Source organism: Hirundo rustica, chromosome 4, assembly GCF_015227805.2.
Source record: "Hirundo rustica isolate bHirRus1 chromosome 4, bHirRus1.pri.v3, whole genome shotgun sequence".
In the NCBI taxonomy this organism is placed as follows: Eukaryota; Metazoa; Chordata; class Aves; order Passeriformes; family Hirundinidae; genus Hirundo; species Hirundo rustica.
Genome location: NC_053453.1, coordinates 43,529,938 through 43,556,681, shown reverse-complemented (window position 1 = coordinate 43,556,681; position 26,744 = coordinate 43,529,938). Strand labels below are relative to the sequence as shown.

Below are 26,744 nucleotides of genomic sequence, written 5' to 3'. Positions count from 1 at the left end.
ATCCCTTTGGATTATATGTTACTTTGGTGTGTATTTATGTGTATTGTATGTACTGAACAATTGGACCTGGTCAAGTGCTTGCATATGCTTCAAAGGGTGGTTGTTAGGACACAGGCCAAAGAAGCTTCTGTCCAAAAAAAAATAGGCTGGACATAATGCCTTCAGTGTAAAACATGCAGACTCTGTGGAGCTGTGGCTTTAGTAACTTAAGCCCCAAGGAAATTTGTAAATGTTGATCATGCCTTTAGACTTCACCTGGAAGAGTTCTGTTTATGTGAGTGAATGTTTTACCTCAGGGCATGGGGGAAAAAAGAGACATCTGCAGTTGTGCCCTAAAGATTTTCAGTCTTTTCATGCCTGTGTGACGAAAGCAGGATTTATATCTCTTTCTTGAAAATACATTTATTTATCATTCTCAAAATGCTCTAGCACTATAAGGCTATATTGATATTTTTGTATTCAGCTGCATCTTTATTTATTTACAGGTGGGGGGGGGGGGGTGGGGCTGAATTTCCATGATATTGAGAAATCAATTTTAAGAAAGTAATTTCTGGTGGATATCTAGGACTTCAGAAAACTACATCCGTTGAAACTAGAGAGAGGATTTGCAAAAATATCTGATTACTAGGGAGCATGACTCTTGGAAATGATACCTTTTTTTATGAATTGTATCCAGTGTTTCAGAGGATAAAAACACTCATTTAATATGCTTAATGAAAAACTCCTGTCCTAGTGTTTTCAATGTAAAAACTTTTTACATAACAGTAGATATTAGTTACCTTGTCAAATAGCTTTGGCACTAAAGTCATACTCAGAAAGCTTCAATTATATCCTTTTTTTTGTGAAATTGGGTGAGGACTGGTTCATAATTAAAAAAAAAAAAAAAAAAGAAAAAAACCCCACAACATTGTTACACGATATTTTTAGAGGCATGGCAAAATATTAATCACTTTTTTTTGGAGGAGGATTATCTGGGATTATCTACAAAGGCTAAGCATGGTGATTGTCCAGAATTTTAGCTGTCACTTCATTTTTTTGCCAACAAGGGGAAAATACTGCTCTTTCCTTTCCTGGAACATTGAAAATGAAGGTATTTGCAACAACACTGTATCTGTTAAAAACAAAACAGAAAGAACAGATAGTGCAGAAATGAACTGAATGTAAACAGATGAAGTTTTGGAAACAATGATAATTCCCAGCACTTAGATTTTTGGGCATACTTATGAAATGTTTTGCCATTTATCAACTTTTAAAAGCCTGAGTATTTTTTTCACACAGAAAAATCTAGGGTGGTGGGTTTTTTTGTGGGGGTGGTTTTTTTTGTTTTGTTTTGTTTTGTTTTGTTTTGTTTTGTTTTGTTTGTTTGTTTGATTTGGTTTGGTTTGGGTTGGGTTGGGTTTTTTTGGGGTTTTTTTTTTTGGTTTTTTTTCCCCTTTTCTTTTATTTTCCTTTCTCTTTTTTAACCTGTGGCTTGAAAGAAAGCAGCAGTGAGAATGAATTTCATGCTAGTAGACACTTTTAAGACTAGATTTAGCTGCAGTCACATTAGCTTAGATAATGGGAGAATTTTTCTTCATTGAAAATGCTCCCTGTCACTTAAGAACTCACTGAGGCAGCCTGCCATCTAGCTTTTTCACAGCAAAATAGGCTTGCAGACTGCAGATGAGAGGCTCGGGAGCAGAGACAATTTTAACTTAGCCATCCCTAATTTATCTCAGGCTTTTTCAATTCATCTTCACTGCTCTATGCACACTGGAACACCAGATTGTCAACCCCTGGGAAAAGATTGCAGCCAGGGATCTAGAGAGCTGTCACATCCTGAGAAATATTTAAATTGTGCTGATTTTCTTCTGGAGTGCTGAGCAGAGGGAATGAAACTCTCCATCAAGTCATAGCTTTGCGGGCAATAGATCAGAGGATACTGCCAGTTTTTCTAATGGATTATTGTTACCGGGCAGGTTCTTCCTGAAGGTATGTAGTTACTCTCTCGATTCATTACCCACACTATTTTATCAGGTAATGATCTAATGAACTGGTAATCCAGATGCATTAAGAAAAATGCTAACTAAGTAGTCTGTATTGATTGAATGATGGCACTTTATTGCAGCATGTTTGCAGGTAAAATACTCTGATCTACTTACTGTAGATGTGTTGTACCTACTGCTAAGTGCTTTGTCAGCAATCCCCCCAAGCAAAACCAATCCCTAACCTTTAAACAAAAAAGCAAAAATCGGTTGTGCTGCATATAATATTGCCACAAATTGATGCTGACTGTCCAGAGAATGTTTTTTGAAACAATGTATAATCAATAGCAAAATCATATGTCTGATTTTAAATTTGTTATAGATGAGTATTAATTTTGCAAAATATTTTCTAACCTGGGTATATGCAGAACTACCCTTAAAGTACTACAAATTAATTCTGGAGTTAGATATTTCCTTATTTACTATGATGTTTTATCCTTTCATATGGGGAGTTACAATATTTCATTCCAAAAATCTCTCTTAGAAATGTGACAGATGTCTGTTGTTGCATCTGTACTGCCACACTGCAGGAGCTTCTTAGTAAAGCATAAGGATTATATATCACAACAGGAGGTTTAAAAATAAAATCTGTAAAAAATTTCTTACCTTTAAAACTTCTGTGTTTATATAGGAGTTACAGCATGTTCCTCCTAATCTGAATTGCTTACTGCATGTCTGTAGCTTGTGAGGCAGCCTGACCTAAAAATTCAAGATCTCTAAATTGCAGAAGCAGCCAGACATTTTTGAACTATTCCAAGCGCGGGAGTTGCTGCAGGGACGGAAAAAGCACTGCCACATTTAAGTTGCAGTTGCTGGCCTTGTTTTATTTCCAAGTTGGCACTCTACGTGAGTATAAGCTCTGAGACTTGAACACAAATTGGCAGGTGCAAAGCTAAGCAAGAGTTAAGCCCTGAGAAAAATAAAAATTCCTATCTGTAGCTTCTTGTCCAGCACCTTGGCTGGGCTGCTGTCATGCTACCAAGAGTAAATGATGTATGAGCTTGTCTGTGGTGTAATTGATAGTGCAGTGGATATGCTGAACTGGATTTTTAGTCACAAGACAGATGTTTGTCATATTTTTGAATATACTGCTGAAAGAAAGCAGTAAGATGGAAATAGTAACAATAGTAGCTGGGATATGAAGGAGTTCTCAAAAGCCCATATTGGTTAAAAGCAGTAAATCTGAGACAAGAGCATTTTTTAGTATGTTTATCTTCCTCTGTTTAAGGAATATAGTATGTTCAAGGCATTAATAAAAAATTACAGTAGTGCATATTGCTCCTGTATGCAACAACTGAAAGCTCCTTTCTTCTAATGTCTTGGAAAGGCTGAAGAAAAAAGCAGAGAGATTGATTCTATCACATTTCCAATGAACTCTCTTAAAGCACTTCCTTTCCTATGGACCTCAGAAAGACTCAGGCAAAGAGGCTTCCATTAAGCTCTCCCTAGAGGCTCCTACCATCAGCAAGATATTTTTTAAAGGACATGTGCACACTAGCTGTGTGTTCCCCAATCTCCCAAACTTTTCAATTAAATATACAGAGGCATCATAACATGCTTCTAGATACCCATGGATATTTCAGCATTTTTTTGTAATCACTTAAAAATGTTACAACCTAGAGGGTAATACAGGCTTTTCTTATTATATATTGCTCATGTGAAAAACTAACTTTTCCAGATCACATTCCATTTTGTCTCCCTTGAGTCCAATTATATGTTTCCCTTTAAATGTTTGGATACTTTATCCACCGCTTTTTAAAATATAATTGTTTGTGATATATAGGACTGGGGCATAACCAAGAACAACACAAAAGTAGCTTTTCTCCAAAGCAAGATGAAACAAAACATACTAAAACTAGATTTAAATGAGAACGTGATATTAAATAATAGAAAATAAATGAAGATTAATAGCTTTATGTTTCATCTTTACCTTCTCATTGTGTTTTATTTTTCTTTCTTGTCTATCATGATGTGCAGTAGTAGCTCTCCCCCATTCTCTTGATAGAGAATTCTGATGTACCCACATATTATGCCATTTTCAGTTGGACCTTTCTGCTGCCTTCTAATATCCTTTGAGGCCATTTTTGTAAAGAACTATATTACAAAATGTGGTATAGCATAAATGGATGAAAATGGTCCAGGAAGAAAGCTGATGCACAAAATTTTTGTTATGGTGTTAAATTTATAATCTGTAGTCTTCTGCCTGTCCTGGGTCTGCTGGTATTCCTGTTCCACCTTTTGTTTACTGTTCTTTCTTCTTTCCAACATTAACAAGTTTTAAAACAAAAACAAAAATAAAAACCAACCAACCAAACAAACAAAAAAACCGCGGTTACACACAGGAATTTACAGTGATGTAACAAAGACACCCACTTTATTTACATCCTTCAGCGGTCCTCAGCCAACACTCCTTATCTCCTATGCCAAATTTTGCTGAAATAAGCTTATGTGTTGACTGTATTCCTTCTCTGACACCATAGGTTCTACTCCTTTCTGTTCTGCTGTGTGCTAGACAAACCATAAAAACAAAAGGACAATTTTTACCTTTTTGTTCAATGCTCCTGGTTTTCACTTGTGCTTATCTAACATTTGTTTGAGTTTAGAGTTTGTTCTTCTCCCAGAGCAAGCCTCTAGAAGGCAAAGATATTACACTGAATTGATAGAAAAAGACAGCTTCTTACTTGTGTCATTCTGCTTCCTTTTTCCTTGTTTTAGATTTGGCAATATGTTTGTGATAACACGTAATTCTATGCAGTGGGTAGAAATAATATCTCTGGGAACATTTTTTGGAAAAAAGTGATCAATGACTCTTTAATATCATCTGTTCTTTGAACTCTAGAAGGTAACTTGTGGGAAAAATGCTTAGAAGAAGAAAGACCTAGGGGCATGGATAAAATGAATGCTCTCAAGCAAAACCTGGGCATGTCTAAGATCAGGACGTGCTATGACCTGATTTATTTCTTCTCTTTATATGTCTTTCTAGGCTTTAGGACTGATTTGTTGCTATATAAGCATTTATTAAGTGAATTCTTTTTTTTTCATATGTATCATTTGCACAGGCCATTACCTGGACAACACATTCAATTATATGTTAATTCTGCTAAGGTATAAGTAGGTCTAATGGCATACAGAAAATCTGTGTTTCACACACATAATTTCCCAATTTTTAGAGAACAAGAGTGAAAAGGTGGCTTCCCATGAGAATCATGTCTGATTATTGTAAAGGAATTCAAGAAATAGTGGTGGAAAGAGCATACAAAGCTAGTTCACATTTGACAAGTTGTCTTATTTTGGTTAAAATGATTCAACACACTCTACAAAGTATGACCCAGCTTCTTAAATTGTGGGATACCTTGCCTAGATACAGGTAGAAGTCCAAGAGCTCACACAAGTTTTGTGTTGTATCTTTTAGCCCATTATTTTAGTCATGCAAAATATCTGAAATTTTCGTAAACATTAATATTTAAGTGATGGAGTAGACATTTTTTCATATCCTAATAATTTAAAGAAAAGGATAAATAAGAACTTGAATTCACTTCTCCTTTATTTTGTCCCTGTCTCTTAAGAGAATTCAGATCAAATAATGATGCAATTTTAGTGACTTATTTCATCCTAATAGACATAGTGTAAAGCAGCAGATGGTCCTGTTGACAGGGACATGCCTCACAAAAATATTGACAAGTCCTTGATTAAATGAATTAATTTTGGGTTTAGGGAAATAACTTCCAGACTATGTATTTTAAAGTTAATTTTTAAAAGGTGGATATTAATTCTCTTGTTAAACTATTAACTTAGTTTGACATATTTTAAGTAAAGCATTTTATTTTGAAACACTTGTAAAGATTTGGGGTTTTCTGTTTGTGGCCCTCCCCGCCCCCCCCCCCCCCAAATGCTATGAAACCACATTTGAAAATCTGTAATAAATAACCCTAGTACCTTTCTAGAAAACTCATATTTTAGAGTAAGAAAACCTGTAGATATATGCTTCAAAGATAATTTTAAATGAAGTTTTTACTGTAAATTTGAATCTTGTTCAATCTTGCTACGCAGTATAAAGTAAATATGACAAAAATGAAAATATCATATACCTTTAATCTTTTCTTACACTTTTTCTTTCTTTTATATCTTGCTGAACATAGAAGTTATTCTGAAATATCCTGGGCTGGTCTATTTTTCTTCTCAATAAATATGCAGAATTCCCTGCAGCAGGTATTTTCAGGTGCAATTAAAATTTGATTTGTTCAGGGAGATTCAATATTGCTTTTCTAACTTAATGCCGTCATTACAATTACTGTATGACATAGAGAGATAAATAACATTACTGAAGAAATTATAGTGATCTTGTTCCGAATGTCATTTAATATCCAGTTTGCCTCTTTCTCACACTTCTGGAAATTGCTACGTTGAAGACAATGGAATAAATGCTAGTGGAATCAGATTCTGTATGTTTAGGTATTCCAGTTGCCCCTTAACATCCATCACATTAAGCTTCTGTCTTAAATTGTCTATCAGTAAGGCTTTTAAAGGTACATTGTTTGTTTGCATGTAAAACTGCTTATGCTTTGCTTTTCCAGCTGCTACTGAAGACTAGCAACATTTTCAATGGTCCATAGCTTCTCAAATTTTGAAAACTACTTAATCAGAATTTAAGGCAGATGAAAAAAATTATATTTCAAACAACTGTAAAGTATTCCTTGATTGCTTCCTATTGTCCTTGATGCCCCAAACTTTCATTATTTGAAGTGAGTGAAATGTGTATTTCATATGGATATTATTTGAAAGACACTTCTGAGATATGTTACCATCACAAAAACTTCTATTGAAACACTTTTTGGGTTCTAATTTGACTATTTTGGAGCAGCAATTAACTTTGAGAGAGATTGGAAAGCATGCAAATTTTTGTGTGAACAAAGAAACATTTCTAAATTGTGTTTTTAAATGTGTCAAGCATTTTATGGAAGGATAGAAGAGTTTTCTGTAAAATGTCTCTAGTGAAGATTTACCTTCTTTCTCCAGTATTTCCTCTAATCCCATTTGAACAACTTTCATTTTTCAGGCTGAATTTTTCTGATATTTTATGACAAAAAGTTAGAGGGACCAGCAGGCTTTCCCTAGCTGTTGGTTCATATACAGTATCAGAATGAAAGAGGTTAATAAGATATTTTATCTATCCTGTACTTCCAAGAACATTAATAGAACTGTTGTAAATAATGTAGCACGGTCTCTGGAATTTAGGGATGATTTTTAACACTTTGAAATTACTGAAATATCACTGCCATAAATGGCCTTTCACACTCAGCAGTTGATTCACACCCTCCTATGGTATAATCTATGTTAACCATCATATGGTATGCTTTACTATTCTTCCTTACCGGAAGTGAGTTTGTGCATCAGTATGATGCAACAGCAGCCACTACAGCATCTTGCCAACACCAGAAGGAATATCATGCTAGGCCTTCCCTCTTCTGAAAGGCTTTGACTGTGAAGCTTGCCGAGCCCCTCAATCAGCCAGTAAAAATAAGTCTGACAAAAAAATAGCTTAGTAGAAAAAAATTAATTGTTTTTCAATAGTTTAGTAATTTGAATCATGTTATCTAAGGATCTGATGAATCTGAGACCTGAATCACAGCATCAAATTACCATGAAGACTGAGGCTGCCACAGTAATGAGGAGGAAGGAGAAATTTCCTCCTTTTTGCAGCAGTAAACTTAAATTACAATAGCTATGACATTTAACCTCACGTTAAAACTGCCTTGCATTCTTTTCATGTCTCCCCTACCTCCTGTCAAAAAGTGTCAGTGGAGGAAAAACTAAATCTGTGCTTACTTTCAGAAAAGAGCTTATTTCTCTGGTGTGTGCCTCCTTGGGGAAAAGCAGATAGGCACCCAGACAGGGGGGTTGAAATCACCTAGAGCTCTGATGCTTCCCTTGTCATCAAAACACCTGCTACAACACTAGTCAAAATGGTGAGTCAACAAGGATCTTTAAGAACTATCAGTACAGTTTACCTGATCTACTGAAACAAATCCCAGATCTGATCAGTTTTATAAAAGTAGTTCACTACATATTTGACAGTGAAGTAGTTTGTTCTTGGATTTTGTTGTGGGTTTTATTTTGTTTGGTTTTGTTTTTCCCAGGTTTTTGTTTGTTTGTTTGTTTGTTTGTTTTTCTTTTTAAGCAAGTTTTTCTAAAAAACTTTGCTTTTTTCTTTGTAACTCTGGATCTGTCAGTTGTCTGTGAGAACCACCCCACCTCCCCCTCCCCTTCAAAGTCTGGGGATTTGTGTGTTTGTTTGTTTGTTTGTTTGTTTCCAGCTTCCACAATACTAGAGATTAGAGGGACTGGGCACACTAAGCTAAACCTGTGTGTAAATCTTCAAATGGGCAATTCTTTAAAAATTTCCAAGTTTGCACAGTGTGTGTTGCTGCATCTTAATCTTCAGCTTGATCAAACCCATATTTCTTCCCATGTATCTAGAATAAAGGTCTTGTGTTACCCTGGTTTTTCTGAGTTTCTTTATTAGCCTTTTGATTTTCATAAATGGAGTCAGATCTTTTAGTTACTGTAGAATATTAGAGCAGTTTTTCGACCTTTCCCACAGAAGTAATATAAACAAATCATTTGTTTTTCATTCTCTGTCTTTTGTTTGCATATTTCTAACTTGAAAACAATTGTAACTGACAATTCGTCTGGCCACTGAGGCTGAGGGGTGGAAACCCCAAAAAGCCAATCTTCTGCTAGACTCACAAATGTATAAAAGTAAAAGAATAAACAAAGGGGTTCTCTTGTCTCCGCTCTTTCAGCTGGGAGCTGGATCAGAAGAACCTCTGCGAAAATCTCTTGTCTGCATGTGATTTCTTTGTGTGTCTCGGTGACAGTCTTGAGTGGAACTCCTGATACAGGAAGATAGAATCACAGAATCAGAATGGGTGAGGTGGGAAGGGACCTTTGGAGGTAAACTGGTCCAGCCCCTTTGGGGCCACCTAAAACTGATAGTCCAACACCTCCAAGGATAGGGTCTCTATGTCAGCATGCGCAAGTGCTCATGTCATACTCGCAGTAAGGAAGTGACTCCCAGTGCTCAGAGGATATCTCCTGTGCTTTGATTTGTGCCCATTGCCTCTGGTCCTGTTGGTAAAAACTGTTGAAAAGGCCTGGCTCCATCTTATTTGCACTATCTCTTTGAGCATTTATATGCATTAATAAAATCTGCCCAGAGGCTTCTCTTCTCCAAGCTGAACAGTCTAATCTCTCCCAGAATTTTCTCATAGAATAAATGGTCCAGTCCCTTCATCAACTTTGCAGCTCTTCACTGAACTGTCTCCAGCTTGTCAGCATCTCTTCTGTACTGAGGAGCCTAGACCTGGACACAGTAATCCAGATGTGACCTCATCAGTGCTGATTAGAGGGCTGGTATTACTTATCTCAATGTACTGACAGTGCTTGGCCTCATGCAGGTTGGGAGTCTGGTTTAGGGCAAAGGTATATTACTGACTCATGATCAATTCAGTGTCCATCAAGACGCCTGGTATTTTTCTACCAAGCTACTTTTCTTCTGTGTATCTCCTGGCATATATTGTTTCATGGGTTGCTCTTCCCCAGATAAGTGACTTTGCACTTGTTGAAATAAAATAATACATTGCTTAAAAAAACTATAAAATTTGCTTTCTTTATATATGCATCTCAAACTGTTTTGAGGACCCTAGGCCACATTAATTCATTTTCTTAAATAAATTCTTAAAATTAAGACATTTAAAGCTATGATTTCATTTAGAAAATCAAGATGTTTGTTCCCTTTCTTCAGTCATATGTTAAGGACTTCTAGGTACTCTGTAGAAATATAACGTCACAGGGATAACTAGCAGTGTTCCTCAGGGTTCAGTTCTAGGGAGGGTTCTATTTGATATATTTTTCAACAATATAGCAGAAGTTTAATACACAATTAGCAAGTTTTCTGATGATACCAAACTGGGAGATGGTGAGGACTTGGCCTTGCAGAGGGATCTAGATAGATAAGAGCACTGAGCTATGAATATTGGCATGAACATTAACAAGTCAAAATGCCTGATTCTGTGATTCTGCACCTGGGACATAGTATTGCCTGGCTCTAATATAGATTGAGAGAGGAGTGGCTGGAGAACAGCCCTGCAGGAAGGGATATGAGGATGCTGCTGAGCAGCAGGTTCTACACGGGTCAGAAGTGGTCCTTCGCAGCCCAGAGGACAAAATGCATTGTAGGGTACACTAAACACTGCATGACCAGCTGAGAAGAAGAGGTGATTATCTTACTGTATTTGGTGCAGCCTCACCTTGAGCACTATGTACAGTTCTGGGTCCCACAATTTAAAGAGTCATTCAATGCATCTAGAGGACACTCATGGAAAGGCTGGTGGGAATGTCTTGTGAGTGCCAGCTGTGGACTTTGGCTTTGTCTGCATTGCAATAAAGGGAGTCTGAGGGATAATAATAAAGGTATTAAACAGGGCTGACCCTAAACCTATGTGAAACTCTACTAGTGACCATCTGCCAACCTGATGTAACACCATTCACCACTATGAAGATATCAAGAGGAACTTTATAATATACAAATAATTCTCTTAGTTGTTTTATTTAGTTTATTATTACTAGAGGATTTTTTAAAAAAAAAAGAAAAAAAAAAGAAAAAGAAAAAACAGGAATGAAATGCAAATTCTTTTTCAAATTTGAAATTACCTGGGCATATAAATGTATCACTGGCATATTTTCTCAAAGCAATTTTGTGTAAATATTGGTAGACAATTATGTTAACAGAAAGAGTTCAAATTCTGTACTGAAAGAGTCTCTACATATGAAATGAGGGAGTGTAGAAGAAGAGATGGATAGAAATCCCAGAAAAAACACGGGAACACATGGCAACATTCACTATAGTGCATTGTTTCATAATGACCTCAGTTGAGAAAAATGCAAGGGTGAATGGATTGATGCATAAAGAGGAAGCAATTAAATTTTGAGATGTAAAAATCACTTACTGGATGTGGTGCATTTATTCAAAACAAAAGTACTGCAAACAGAATCTGTAATGGTATAAGGATGACAGACTTCCAGGTCATTTTGGAGAAATACTTGGTCTCTGTATGCAATAGCAGTATTGTAAGTACATGCAAATGAAACCTAACATTCTTTCCTCTTTCCTAGAAATTAATGTGGAAAAGAAATTCTGCATTGGTAAATCAGTAGATAAACTCAATGACCAGGGAAAGAAAAAAGAACAACAACAACAACAACAACAAACCAACAAAAAACCCCAAAACCCAAAACCAACCAACTAAACAAAAACTTAATTCACAGTTCCATGCTGTAACTGACTTTTCTCCTGAACAAAATCTGCTGGTTTAGTTTTCCAATCCAGTATTTTTATGAACACTTAAGGGCAAACTATTTATTTCTAATTGCTTGAAACTTCCCAGCCTTAGGCATACTTTAACTGAGAGAATGAATCTTTTCTTGTGAATATCCCTCCTACCTATATACGAGATTTGTACAAGGAGACATTCATTAGCACTAGATCTTCTTTATGTCAGTTTTGTTCCATAGCCAGAGATTCCTGTTGAGGTTTTCTGTAGGTTCTCTACCTGTGCTGTGATGATGATTTAGATTTTTCAGTATTGTCAAAAGGTGTAACAGGACCTCAAGAATGCACTGCCCATTCCCAGTCACAGGTACAAGACCTGCAAGTAGACACGCTTGGTTCAGGGCCAGTACTACATGTTAAAATTCTCAGCTTCAAATGAAATCCATCTTACCCAAGTAAAACATGCACAAGTGCTTATACAGAGGCTTTGAAAAGCCCCAAAAAAGGATTTTAGTTTTCAGTTTTGCAGATTTTTTTGTTTGTTTTTAATTTAGATTTCAGTTTTATGCAATATAAGCCACTACTTCATCATAAAGTGAAAATCTGTTTGGCGAAGAAGCAGAAAAGCATAATTTCTGAAATTTTCTGGTACATCATGCCAAATTGAAGTAACCTAACAACCTGAAATTTTATTCTTAGTCATTGAACTTAATCCAAAAAAAATTACACTTTTTAGAGAACATATTACATATTTACCATACTAAATTGGCATTCAGTACTATGACTGTGACTTCATTTTAAAGTGTTTTATTTTCAGTATCTACAACAAAGGATGACACTTCTATTATAAGTTTTGTTGTGTCCTCTGACTTCTTACTTCAGCAAAGGCTCCATTGTTATTTAGAAAGGAAACAAAAAAGGGGGACCAAAGTAGGTTTGCTTCTAATGTTAGATGGCAAGGATTTTTTTATGTATGTTTGTGATAGATAGATAGATAGATAGATAGATAGATAGATAGATAGATAGATAGATATGAATGATAATGAAAAATAATGTCTTGTGTCTTTGAAATGTAAATAGAACATTTTAATTTCTTTTGAAAATTAGTCAAGATCCACAGCAATCACATATACAATTACACAAACCTCCTTTTTCTATATACTTTACATACAGACATTAAAGAACCTATCTGAAACATAAGACACTACTTATCAATTAATATACTGTTTAGCTGTGTTCTGATTAGAATTCTTAGATTGAGAGATAACTGTTTTATATAATAGACTGTTAAAAGACTATGGCATTTACTTTTCCGAGATTTCTAGTATGATTTACAAAACAGTTTAAACAGACTGTTTTGTAAGACACAAATTAGACTTATTTGCCTGAATAATGATTTTTTTTTTTTTTTTTTTAAGTGGAAATATATTTCAATGTACATTTTTCAGAGTCAAGAATAAGACCCAGATTTTCTGGATAACAAAATTTCCTTCTTCCCTAGAAGACTTTTTTCCAAAGGACAGGATGAAATAATTTCTTACATATAGAAGTAGCTATACCTTTTTTTGTTCAAAAATGCTAAAATTCTAACTGATCTGTTTCATCCAACACTTGTCTGTTTTCCTTTCTCCTCCATATACCCCAATTTCTTAACTGAATCATAATTCAGCCACCAACATCATGTCTAAGATGCTGCATTAGGCACCCTTCTGCCTCTCAAAATTTTCTCCTGACATTGTTTCTCTTATCAATATGGCAGAAAGGGATGTACAGATGGCTACATGGGTAACTAAACTGAAAATATTAAAGGAAAAGTGCCTTTCTGAAATATTTTCCCTTCCCATTTAAGCCAACTAAGTGGAGAAACTAGTGGGATAATGGCTTTGATAATGGTTCTGTCTATTCTTCACTCTTCCTTCCACTATAGCAGATATTTAAAGGGATAGTGACTGAAAGCCCTTTTAACCTTTGTAAGGGTTTCTCCTGTTGAGGGTAAGGGTTCGTTGACAGAAACAACTTCCATTTTTATTATAGTACAGTGCAACCAGAAGCAACATCATTTTAGTAGCATGGAGGTTAGTTTGGTCACTCTCCAGAAATTGAGTAGGTTACCATTCAAATTCATGTGGAGTCCCACATCAGAGTTCAAATTCCTCGCTATTACTAAACCAAGTTAAAGTACCTGTGTTTTGCATGGCAGTCTTACTGTAAACATATATTGCACCTCCTTAATGATGCAATTTTGTTACTGGGCCGCTGCTGTCCAGGTGAATTTTTAGAACATGAGTGGTAAGGTAATGTAAATGTGACTGGCATCTTGCTTGCTGTATGGAGACAGGGATTAGTAGTCTGGTCACTCCTGCCAGATTTGTTATACAGATTTCCACTACAATTGACTGGCATATCTTTATTGAGAAAAATTTTATATTAAGTTTTTAGCTCTGAAAACACTTTGTTCATACCACAATCTTGCACAAATATTTCATGTTCAGTAGACGTTTGATTACTGAACGATCAGCTTCAGTCATGATTTTAACGAAGACTTGTGCTGTTTAAAGCTCAAGCTCTATGTTTCAACAGCACATTTATCACCTGAGATATGTACTGTTCTGAAAGCATTGACATGTAGAGTGAGTGTTTTAATAAAATGAGTTTTTACAATATGGAAAGAATACTCGTACAGTACTGTTTAATCAATTAGCAGAGAAAAAAATATAGAGTAGATCCAATTCCTCCACACACTGCTGTTGAAGCAGATGATTGATATTTAATACTAAATAGGTGCCCTGGTTTGTATGCTGAAATGTTACCTCATTACTTAAAGAACAAGCTTATAGAACAGATATATGGCATTATTTTGTCATGTTTTGTCATATTGTGTCAAGTGGAATTGACTTACAATGTAAATTATGTAATATGATGTGACATCCTGTGATTTGCCATAATTTGATATGACATAATTTAGCAGGTCAAAAATGTGAAACAAACAAAGATTTGTCCATGAGGAAATTCATGCTGCTCATTTAGGCAAATGTGAAAAGTGTTTTTGCCAGAAAATAACATGGAAATATATTTCATATCATGGGTACTTCCCTAGAAATATTCCCTAAACAACAGGGTGGAATTGTTTCACCAAAAGAGATCTTGGAGATTATGAATATATAGTTTTACTGAGTGTAGGCCTAAGTAATGTCTTAAGCAATTTCCATGTTCCTCAAGAGCCATCAGAATACAGTCCACTAACCTAGGATCTGGCTTTCTAGTGATATTTTAGTATGGTGAATGACAATGTCTCTTCCCAAATCATTAACACAGACATGTTAACGATCATGCTGAAGCAGAAAAAATATTTTTGCATGTAGGAGTAGATGGAATCATAACTTCATATCTGATCATTGAATCAAGAGATTTATGTTTACATTAAATCCATGTCAACCAGAACTGACAGTGTCAGGCAGGTGTCACCCACAGTATCCAAGATTGACAGAAAATTCATTACTTGATATGGGGCTTAATTGTTTTGCTTACTCGAAGCAACTCCTACTTATCAGCTTCAGGCACTCACCAGGGCATAAAGCTCTGGGGTTACAGAGAAAGAACAAAACCAAGGTGAATAACGCAGAATAAAAGACAAAGCTATTCCATTTGTCAGCAGCACTTCATATTTCTTAGACTGTCTATATAAATGGGAGAAAAACAATGCTTGAAATAAAGCAAAAGACAACCTCATATGCTATTTCAAGTGATTGTTGGCAAAATTACTTCACTAAGCTACAGCTATGTGAAATAATCTACAATTGAAATTCATGCTGAGCTTTTGAGACGCAGCAATGTTCCAGCCTTGCTACAACAAAAATCTTTATAATGGCCAATCAAAGAGTAATATATCAAAACCACTAAATACTATCAAACCATGGCAAGATTGTGCTTTTAAAGCTGCATTGTAAAATTTGTTTGTTATTTAAGATGCAAAAAGGAAAAAAATTCTAACTTTATTTTATAAATACTTTATATCATCCATTTTTAAAAGGTACCAAGGGTCTTGATACTAATTTCTTTAGTCAAATATCACTGTAATTTGTATGAGAGACTTTCTGGAGAAAGCAAAATGTTTCAGCATTATTTTTTTTTCCAGATATCAAATATATTTTGATTCTTTTATCTGTTCAGTTAAGTTGTTTCTGATAATTCAATGACTTAAGAAAAAAGAGAAGAAACAAAATTTCTTCTGTTTATCATCCCACATACTTATTTGGAATGAGCTAAAGTAACACTAGGCAAGAACTAGGAGAACCACTTCTCTTTTTAAAAATATCTATATCCAAGAAGCTAATAATTTTGAAATTTCATACTTGTCATTGTATTTTATATAAAGCTGAATGTCACATAATATCTTAGAACAACACCTTCTAACTAATGATATGAGGGAGTACATGAAGGAAATGGGCACCTTGGTTAACTACTGTATGTTTTTCCAGACTCTTTTGAAGAACTAATGACACCATCACTTTAGTTTAGCCATATAACATCCCTGCTCTGACTAGGGAGGTTAAGTCAATTGTCTTTTGTATATCCTTCCTCCCTAAACTAATCTATAAACTTGTGAGTCATTGTGATAAAATTATTTGAGCAAGTATAGCGTTTTAAAAAGTATAAATGCAAAGAAACAATGTTGCAGAACTGCAAAATGGCTGAGGTTGGCAAGGATATCTGCAGATTGTCTGCTCCAACCCATGTACTCAAAGCATGGCCAGCTAGTGTAGGTTACGGAGGTCTGTGTCCAGTTGGGTTTTGATCATCTCTCGAGATGGATATGCCACAAAATAAATGGCAAATTGTCTGTGTTTGATCACCCTCAGAGCGAAAATATCTTTATTATGTTTCAGAGGAATTTCTTGTATTTCTTGTATTTGCCTGTTTCAGATTATGTAACCTAAACATGTCTATTCTATTTCATCTGTTGAAAGCTGTTTTTTGGGAGGTATTTTATCCTTCTCTTGTAACTCCAGGGGGGAGGGGGCCTTCTGATAATGGCCCAGCCATTAAAACCGGGTGGGACACTGTTCCTTATCTCTTTCACCACCCCTCCATCCTCCAGGGGGACATCTTCTGACAATGGGCCATTAGGACCCATCGATGACATGACACATTCCATTATCTCATTGTGAGATGCTCCACACAGTGTTGGGGGGGCGGGGAGCCAGCTGTTCCTAGCTAGATAAAAACTGGGACTGAAGGACACAAGGTATCTGTTTTTTCCATGGGATGCCCGGAAGAAGACGGGACCCATCTCGTCACCACTGGACTTTTCAACAGGACCATCTCTACTCCACAGAACCACATCTGTTACTCCAGGAGGACTTATTTGGATTGCTTCCAACACCTTGACCAACAGGGTGTCAGGTTGTATCCCTGACTCTGTCAGGGTTTTTTCCAGGAATTTTTTTGCTTGCTTGCTTGTTTTTTTGTACTGCTACATTTGTATTTTCCTCTTTTTTTTTAATATTCCTAGTAAAGAACTGTTACTCCTATTTCCTTTATCTTTGCTTGAGAGCCCCTAATTGCAAAATTATAATAATTTGGAGGGAAGGGGGTTTACATTCTCTGTTCCAAGGGAGGCTCTAGTTTTCCTGGCAGACAACTGTCTTTCAAAACCAAGACATTGTCTCTTGTCTGTTCACTAAATAACACTGAAAAAGAGCCTGGCTCAGTTTTCTTTACAGCTTTCTTGAACATGGATAAGATGGCCTCCCTTCTCCAAGCTGGACAGACCCAGGCCTCAGACTTTCTTTATATGAAAGATTCTTCGAAGCCTTATCTTAGTTATCTTTGTACTATGTGGATAGACTTGACACAAACTTTTAAGTCCATGTCTCCCCTGGACTGGGGAATCCAGAACAGAATGCTCCGGGTGTGTCTCATGAGGGCTGTGGAGGGGAAAAGATGCCAGTACTCTTAATGCATTCCAGGGTGCTCTTGGACTTCTTTGCTGCAAGGCCACATTGGTATTTCATGGTTAGCTTGCTCACCAGTACCTCCAGGACCCTCTCTGCAAAGCTAACTCTTAGCCAGTTGACCACCAGTGTATATTAGGGTCAGATGTTGCTCTTCCCCAGTCACAGGACATTGGTATCTTCCTTCGTGGAACTTCGTGTTCTGTTGAACACATTTCTCTTGGCCTTGAGGTCTCTCTGTTGTGCCTCTGTAAGGCAGTGCACTCACCTAATGCACTCTTGACACTCTGGACAGTTTAATGAAGAAGTAAAAAAGTTTTGTCTCTATTACTGGTCACTAATGACTGAAGGCACATATAACCAGCAAAAACAAAAGTGAAAATGGCATAGGACACCTTGACCCTTCCCACATTCTTTGTCACCAGTTCTTATTCTCTAATCATCAGAGATGATGGTGGGCCTTCATTTCCCCTCATATTTCTTTTACTGATGATACATTTGGAGGAGTCCTTCCTCTTTCCTTGCATGTACCTCAGCAGGTTCACAAGTTCAGGTGGACTTTTTCTTTCCTTACACTATCCCTTGCATTTTCAGACAAGTGTCTTTATATTCCTTCTGGTGACCAGGCCCTGGTTTCATTTCTTGTGTACTTTCCATTTATGTTTAAATTTTGATAGGTTCTCCTTACTCACCTGTAAATGTCTGTCACCTTGTCTTGGCTGTAATTTTTAGCTTGATATATTTTTGGAGTCTGGAGGAGCTGATTTTTGAGAATCACCGACTCTGTGATTTTGGTTCATTGTCTGTATTAGCTGTTAGATAATATCTTTCTCAAAATTATTTTTTCTGAACAGTGATAGTTTGCCTTGATTTAGAAAATGTTTAGAATAATATTAAAGTGTCACTAAGTAGCTAACTCGGAAAAGGGACTATTTGAAAAATGTTGACTTGCAAGAGATGATGAATCAGCCACACATTACATGCAGAACATTTTAGCTAAATAAAAACATTTTCTCAGGGCTTCCTTTGTCAATATAAGGCATGTCCTAAAACTAATATCTTGTTCTGGTAAATAGCTGACAAATTTTGTGTAACAGAATCAGAACAGTAAAAGATCCCTGATACATTTTCTGACAATAGAAAAGATAATTGTTCCATTTTAGGAGTGTGAAGTTACCTTTTTCTAGAAATACCTTTACTTTAATATTCTAATTAAGAAGAAAAAAAGAACCACAACAATGGAAAGCATGTTTCAAGCACAGGTAATTTTATTATCTTGTCCCAAGTGTTAACATGAATGTATAGATTATATTATGTATAGTATACAATAATTATGTAGATTTGTCAAACTTTACTACTGCTTGCTTTATCAAGCAACAAAAAATTTTTACATAGCCTAGTGCATCAATATCCCATCTTCCTTTTAGTTACCTTTATCCAAATTCCTACCAAAATCTCCAGTATTTTCAAAGCAAATATGAAAACAGGTACTAAATTAGGTGCCAGCGCAAAGAGCACCACTGTGGAATTTGGCAGAATTCTGTTCTTTAATGCCCACCCGCCTTGTTGCTAGGTGCTCAGACACTGACAGCCTTACTGAGTCATTCAGGCACTCTGGGCCAGAGGACAGCCAGAATCTTGTCAGTAATAAAAATGTGCACATGTACAGTGAGGTTTTTCCTTAGACAGTCCCCAAATAGCAAGGGTCATGTCAATGAGTGTCTCCATAGAGGCAACTGACAAAGGCTGCTGTTGGGGGTTTATATGCGCTAATTACACACCTTCAGCAACTAGTTCTCAACAGGTCACATTCTAGTCAAATTCCAGCATTCACAGTCTTACCAAATTTACAAGTTTCTTGTTTAAAATCGTTAGTATACCCATGTATCAACTCATAAAGATCGGGGTGGAAAATTTTCACACATAACAAAAAAGACCCTATGTTGTTTGGGGTGTTTTTATCCCTAGCATGATAAAATATTTCTGTGTGGTATTTCAACTAGTACTGAGGGAAAAATATGGTTTCCATTTAAAGTTATATCCATGGTAGAGCAGCTTTTAAGCTCTTTGTTAGCAATGTACCAGAGGAGTAAAGTTTTTCAGTTTTACTGTACTTCTGTGTTTCTAATCTCTATATAGATTAGGAAATATATTCTTCCCAGAAAAAGTTCTATTAATTTGAATACACCTCAAAAATATTCTGAATTTAAATTCTTATCAGGTCCTCATTTCACAATAGTTTTGGGTTTTTTTAATTATTATTATCCTTACTGAGCTTATTGAGAAAAGAAGAATCCAACAATAATACTATACCTAAATTGATGTGTTTTGCACAACATTTTGCACAAAATGTCCTAATTGCTTCAATAATAAGAATTTCATTATTTTAAGAAGTTGCTGAGATTTTAAGGGACAGTATCTCAGTAAACCTATTGGTTTTGGTGATGGATAACTTTTGGATTCTTTCAAAGCTTTAAAGAGCCAGGATTATTCACAAATTCATTTTTCATTAATTAAGTGCAAGTTGCAGTATGAGAAAGAGTCAACAATGATTCAGGACCTGATCAAGGTAAAAGAAAAATTATAGCATTCCTTCAGCCTATAATAATTCTACCAGTATTACACAGATCTCTTGCATTTTTATGCTTCAGTTAAGTCTATAGCCAAGTCTACAGCATGGAATTTACATAAGGGCTCTGTTCTTACTGAGCAGACTGATAATGATACTAATGCTTAAGGTTTGAAGCATTTTGAATTATTTCTGCTCATTCAATCTCCCAAAATGTAAATGCTTAATTAGAAAAAGCAAAATAGCATGTAATCAATTATTCTGTGATGCTAACAGATGGTCTGACTGCCTAGCTTGCTCATTCAGTTTCTTGTATACGTGCTTTTTTGGTTAAAAGGATATAGCCAAGTAGCAAAGAGCAATGTTCCTGAACTGTGGTATTGTCATTGTTTCCACTTGAAACAGAAGCAACTTTTCATAGAAGAGAAATTCTCCTTCCCTGAGAATTCACAACACTTAGTTCAGGAGAACTTTTGGAGTTTTATGTGAAAGAGATAGAAGAAGAAGAAAGCCTGCGAAATCGAAATAGGTGGGAGATTGCTGAAGGGAGCAGAGTAGTTTTTTCAGCTAGAAAGCCACAGGCACAAGAAACTTTATTTGGGACTTGCAAGAGGGACATGGAAAACTATTTCTCTGTAAATTAAAGAAAGATGCTGAAATAGAAGGAAAGAATCAAGAGGATGACATTTCCTCCAACAAACCATTGGAATGGTTAGAATTGTTTATCAGGTATTTTATTTAATTTATTTTCTTCAATATCTTATTTTCTGTTCTTTGTTAAAACTTAATTTACAAACCTTTTGCTATCTATTGTCAAACTTACATGAAGAAAAAAAAGAGGAGGTAGGATGAAAATGCTCATCTCAAGCTTGTGACTGACTCATAACCCCCTCACAAATGTATGAAAAATTGTCATTTGTAGACGATTTGTTCAGTGTTTCTCAGGAAAGATGAAATTTTGAATGCCTCTTTACATGGAATTTTTACCAGTGAGTTAATTTTCCTGTTCTGTAAAGCTATCTGAAAAATGAAGTAACTGTTTGCTTCTGCTCTTGAATAAAATAAAGATCTTGGTTATGTGAAGAAGACTCCTTCAATTGCCTTTCAATTGATGTGTCTGTAATCCAAACTATACAAAGACTGTTCAAACCCTTATTAGTTAGGAACTTCCCTTATTATTCTCCATACTCACACAGTACTGTGAGCATTGGCTTTGAGAGTAAGGTGACTGGTTCAAAGTAAAACAAAATCTTCTATTTGTTCTAAATTTAGTCTCATTCTAAAAATGAATGGAAGGAGCAGGGAACAAAACATTAGTGTTTTAGGATTATTTCTGTTTTTATATTCATTTAAAACATAGACGGATAAGACAATGCTAAAATGATTTTGTGGCAAGTTTGTGCACCTGCTTCAACTAACAGCAGTGACAAAATCACTGCCAGGGAAAGAAAATTAGAGATTTGTTGGACCAAAATGGTAAAAAATCAGGGTTGGTGCTGTGAGTTGTTGTTGTTTTTTTTGTCTGTTTGTTTGTTTTGTTTTCCCCCCTTTCAAAAGAGTAACATTTTCCCTGTATTTCTTCCAAACTCAAACCACCAGGAGAAGTGTGTGCTTATACTGGCATATGCGATGCATTTATAAGATGTGGAATGGTCAAAGACAGCACTTGTGGCCTTTTGCGTGATTGATTTTGATTTCTTCTTTAATATTTTGATTTTTTAACCATCAGTGCACAAATTCTTAATGCAGAAAAGTATCTATTTAGAGAAGGTGATTTAGTCCATGGATTATGGGTGTAGAATTTCAGAAACTTAAAAATCAGGCTCAGAAATACAGCCAAAATTAGCATGGTCAAGATTCAGTGAAGACAGAGTATTTCAAAGTCTCAATATGACAGATGCAGTGAGTTGTTTAGTACAACTGTGCAACCACTACTAGTCTAAGAGTTGAAGCTTCAATCTGCAGAACTACTTTCATTTCAAAATATTTCGCTGTTGAGGTAAGAGAAGTCCTTATAGGTAATATAAAGTTGAAGTGATAACTTCAACAATGAAGTGTTGTTCAAAAATAATGTGTTAATTTCCATAAAGAGCTGTGGTTCTTCAATGTGGCTTTTTAAAGTGTGATTTCTTATCTGAAATCACCTCTTATTAAGATTAGATCCAAGAACAGGACTGATTCCTTTTTAAAAGATTTAAACAATGTGTGGTTTACATGGATGTATATAGCAAATGTTTCTGATATACTTTGATGAACTTGAGAAATATCATTATGACTTCAGAGAACAAACATGATGATGTATTTTCAAAACTTTTTGAGGCTAACTGAACTGACAGGTAAAAGCTTTTGCTCTGTACAAGAAAATGCAGGGTAGAATTATGTTTCTTTAATCACTTGAATGACAAGTAGTTTACATCTTATGTCTTGGATCTGAAATAGTTTTTATCATTTTTTCTCTTGACACTAAAAATAGAGGAAACATAAAGAATAATTTTAACAGGAAGTAATTAAATAACTTTTAAATATATTGGTATTTGTTTTCTCCACAAATGGTTCAATTTTGTGTTTTGAGATTTTTGAAATTTTATCTTTTATTTATACCTCTTATTGTTGTAACTAACTTAAACAAGAGATTTAACAAATTTCTTTGAGATATTTGTGTTGAGCTCTCAGAAACAGATGTTTATTTCACTGTATGATTTTTACAGTACTATTGCTTCATAAGAATGATACCACTTCTTGTTTGCTAAGTATTTTTTCTTTTAGCTATATATTATTTTGTCATTTTCACAATATGTAATTGCCTAATTCCCCTTGAAAATACAATGTAATATGATGTAGAACTGCTGAAAGAAACATCTGAAAAAAAATGAGCCTTTCACATTCCTCAGTACACCTGAGAGGAATGTGTTAAGTTGGAGATTTTGAAGTATTACTCAGTGTTGTTATCTATTTCTAATGTACTCTGACAGTAGAAAATGCTGAAAACAAAATTTACGTTCTAAGCTCTTAGTAGGTAGAATATGTTAACATGAACTCTCCAACTAAAAGTTCTGAAGAGAATCTTCCAAACCTGGGATTTCTTAGTTTCCCTGACACTCAAAAGATTATTCTAAGTATTGCTTCTGTTAGGGGAAATTTGGGAGTGTGAATTTAATTTTAAAAGCAGCAAACACAAACACAACTCCCCCAGATTTGCAGTAAATATAGTTCTGAGTGGTTGTTTTTTGTTTTTTTGTTTGTTTGTTTGTTTGTTTGTTTGTTTTTAATAACTGCAAATCAGTGAAGTTATTTTATGTTATATTATAATTCACTGTAATTTCTCCTTTGGATGACTGTGGTGTCTCTCTCTCGGAAGCCCCCTGACTCAGTTTTTGCCTCAGCTAGCTTGAGAGACAGTTGGAAGGATTTTCCTCAGGGCCTTAAAGATCCTGGAGCGGCTGTGAACCTTTTCCTTTAGAGACAACAGGTCCCCGTTGATGGCAAAGGAAGGGTCTGCGCTTGATCTGGGGGAAAATCAGAGCTTTATTCAGTCTTTCTCCCGTGGTCCTTTCCCAGCAGGGTCAGGAGCCCGGTCCCCATCCATAAGCGAGGAGGCTTTTTGACCTTGTTTCCTGGCTTTTATCCAGGGGGAAGGGGCTAGAGGTGGGGACAAGCCACTACCCAATCAGGGATGAGGTGGGAGTGGAATAGAGTTGGATTACATTCCAGTGTGGGAGAATGGGTGGGGAAAAGGAGCAGGAACAAACTTCGGGATGATACATTTTCCAGGGGAACAGGGGGGTACAGAAGAAACCATTACAAAACCCAATATAAAAATGAAATACAATATAAACCCAAATAATGCACAACAGCAGATGCCATGCTTGTTATTATTTCCTCTACAATACAAAATTTTATCATTCTATTCTGCCATAGAATACCAAGGTGAATTCATATTAAAGAGAAAGATTATCAGACAGAGGCATATTTTATTTCTATAATAACATAACAAAGAAGTCATAATACCTTTTAGGTTTTCTTTATCATGTTATATTGTTTGGCTTTTGTGGTTAAAAAATCAAGTTTGTAATTGCATTTGATATAACCTACTGATTTCCTTTCATTTCTTCATTCCTTTATTTATTAATTTCTTTTGGTAAGATAAAACAAATATCCAGGCTTGGTTTATCTTTAGTCTTAAAATTTGTTTGTTTATGTTGACACCCATGATATGCCGTCTTCAAACAGTAATAAAGACATTTTAAAATTTTTCTGGTTTAATTTCACACTATCTCATTTAAGACATTTTAATTCTTCTGAATTATTCCTTTGCCTGCTTCTTCTTTCTTCCACTTTTTCTCTTCTGCTCCAAGTCCCATCATACCTCATATATACAAGGACTTAGGTTCCCATCTCTAGCCTTCTGACTCATGTGTGTGGTCCCTAGTATACCCTGAAGCCACTGCTGATGAGCATATGCGCAGGCACTCAAGGTGACTGGATTCTGCACTCAGCGCCTTGGCAATGGTTGAACACCCTATTAGAACTGAAGCTTGGCTTTCCTTACTGCTGAAATGTGAGCAGTGATACAAAATTATATCTTTTCCTGTCATGGACCTCAGGTCGGAATGAGGGCTATGGCCAGATATGAGACTTCTAAAAGGCTTCCATTTCCCACACAAACTAACCGTACATCTTTGAAACTAAAGAAATACAGTCAATAATACTTTCCCAGTTCCTTTTCTGCTGTGTTTTAATTTTTTAAGAAATAGGTATCATTGACTGTCCTTCTTGGAATACTGTATAAAAAGAATCTATGAAGCAGAGTATTAATGTGGGTCAGATATTATTATTTATCCTTAGAAAGTCAATTGAACTATCAGTATTTGCAAGAAATGTAGAATGCTTCTGCTACAGTTTCTGCTTTCCTATACCAGCACACAATTCATGCAAAAAATGATTGCATAGGTTGCATATCCACCAGTTCTCCCCAGCAATAGGTGATCATTCATTTTTTTAAGAAAATGTGAGTGGGAAAGTGTGGTGGTTCTTTAGAGAGACCCAGACGACCGTTGATGGCAAAAGGCAAGAGCCTGCTCTTTTTCCAGGGAGGGAAATTATAGCTTTATTTGGTCCAGAGCTCCTTTAGCTCCTTCCCTGTCCCCATTCTGATGACAAAGAAACCGAGGCCCTGACTGTCCCAGGGATTTTTCCCAGGGGGGACGGGCCCAGAGGCAGGGACAAGCCACTACTGAATCAGGGATAAGGTGGGAGCGGAACAGAGTTGGGTTACATTCCAGTGTGGGGGATGGGCACTGCTGAGCAGGGACAAACCATGTGATACAGTTTCCAAGGGGATACAATAGAAAACATTACAAACCCCAATATAAAAATGGAACACAATATAAACCCGATTAATGTGCTACAACAGGAAAGAGTGTTTCCAAAAAGGAACAGTTAAGAGCAAAGGAGATTCTGGCAATAAGTTTCTGCATATTTTTTAAAATATGAAACAGTTGTGTAATAATTTATCACTAAGTCATTCATAAAAAATAAAGCAATTGGTATTGATACCATAATTAAAAATGTTGCAGTCATCAGAGACCTTTTTGAACAATCTAATATTTTAAAATCAGACCTGGAGAAGTAACCAAGATAGATAAGATTAAGATACATAAGATGAGGGATGTTTTCTCATATCCATGTAAAATCTTGTTTTTACAGAAATGGCAGTGACAGGTGTAGGCAAGAAAGACTGGACATTTCATAAGAAATAAACAAGCAGAGGAACAGGAATGAGTATATTGGAGAAATATTTGATCCATATATTTTATTTGTTTTTAATAATCCTAAATTAGTAATACCATTAAATTTAATCATTGTATGATTATTATAATGCTGACTAGTTAACTTATATTAGAAAATATACTTAGGGAGTAAAAATTGCTTTTATTGTATGAGAAAATATCTTTTTCTAGCAAGTGAGTTAGGACTAGATTCTAAACCCTTGGAAAAAAAATAATCATGATAAAGTTGCATTCTTTACAGTAAGACACAAGAACAGGTTGCCCGGAGAAGTTTCGGATGCCCTATCCCTAGAAGTGCTCAAGGCCAGGATGGATGGGGCTCTGAGCAACCAGATCTAATGGAAGGTTTCCGTGTCCACAGTAAGATAATGAGAATTACATGATTTTTAAGGTCTCTTCTAATTCAAAGCATTATATATGTTTTTATGATTCCTTGAGAAATGATTTTCAAAGATGCATCTGTGGGTTTTTTGGTTATTACTAAGGATTTATATGATGGGTAGGGTTCAGAGCAGGAATCTTCAATTTGTGTAATTTGGTGAGTTTCTAAAGGCATTTATCAAAATAATGCCACACCTCATACCTGCACTATCTTGCCTTCTTTGTATTTCCTCCTTCCCATTATAATACTGCCAAATTCCCTACTTTCCATTGTATTATTTTTGGCTTTGACAGGATAGTAACACTCAACACTGCTTAAGAGACTAAAAGTAATTTGATTTACTAATGAGAAGTACTGAATGCCCTGTTATCTAAAAATTACTCTCTGTCTATGTGTCTTCATTTTTACACCTATATCTCCTTCTTCTGATTGATGCTTCTTTGAAAATTTGAATTTGGGTGGCAATTCATGAGCTTGATGGTAGGATGATCAAGGATGATAGGGTGATAACCCTATAAATATGAAGTGATATTTTTTGATCTAGGAATAGATTCAGTCCTACCATTTGGGATATTAAAAGTTATTATATGATTTAAAATGCAGATAACTATCTTGTGCTCCCCTACACGGTCAGTGTAGTAAAGAACAATGTGTGACTGTAAGCAAAGAGAGGCTGTGAAAGAGAAAGACAGGAG

The 26,744-nt window shown here is 35.7% G+C and overlaps 1 protein-coding gene across 2 annotated transcripts in view; it reads left to right on the top strand.

Moving 5' to 3' along the window:
• Positions 1-1,689: 1,689 nt before the first annotated feature.
• MGAT4C (MGAT4 family member C) overlaps positions 1,690-26,744 on the top strand; it is a 411,241-nt gene continuing 386,186 nt past the window's right edge. For both annotated transcript variants that reach the window (XM_040063363.2, XM_058420301.1), the window contains exon 1: positions 1,690-1,971. The gene's annotated coding sequence lies outside the window, so the exon portion shown is untranslated. The remainder of the gene's footprint in view (positions 1,972-26,744) is intronic.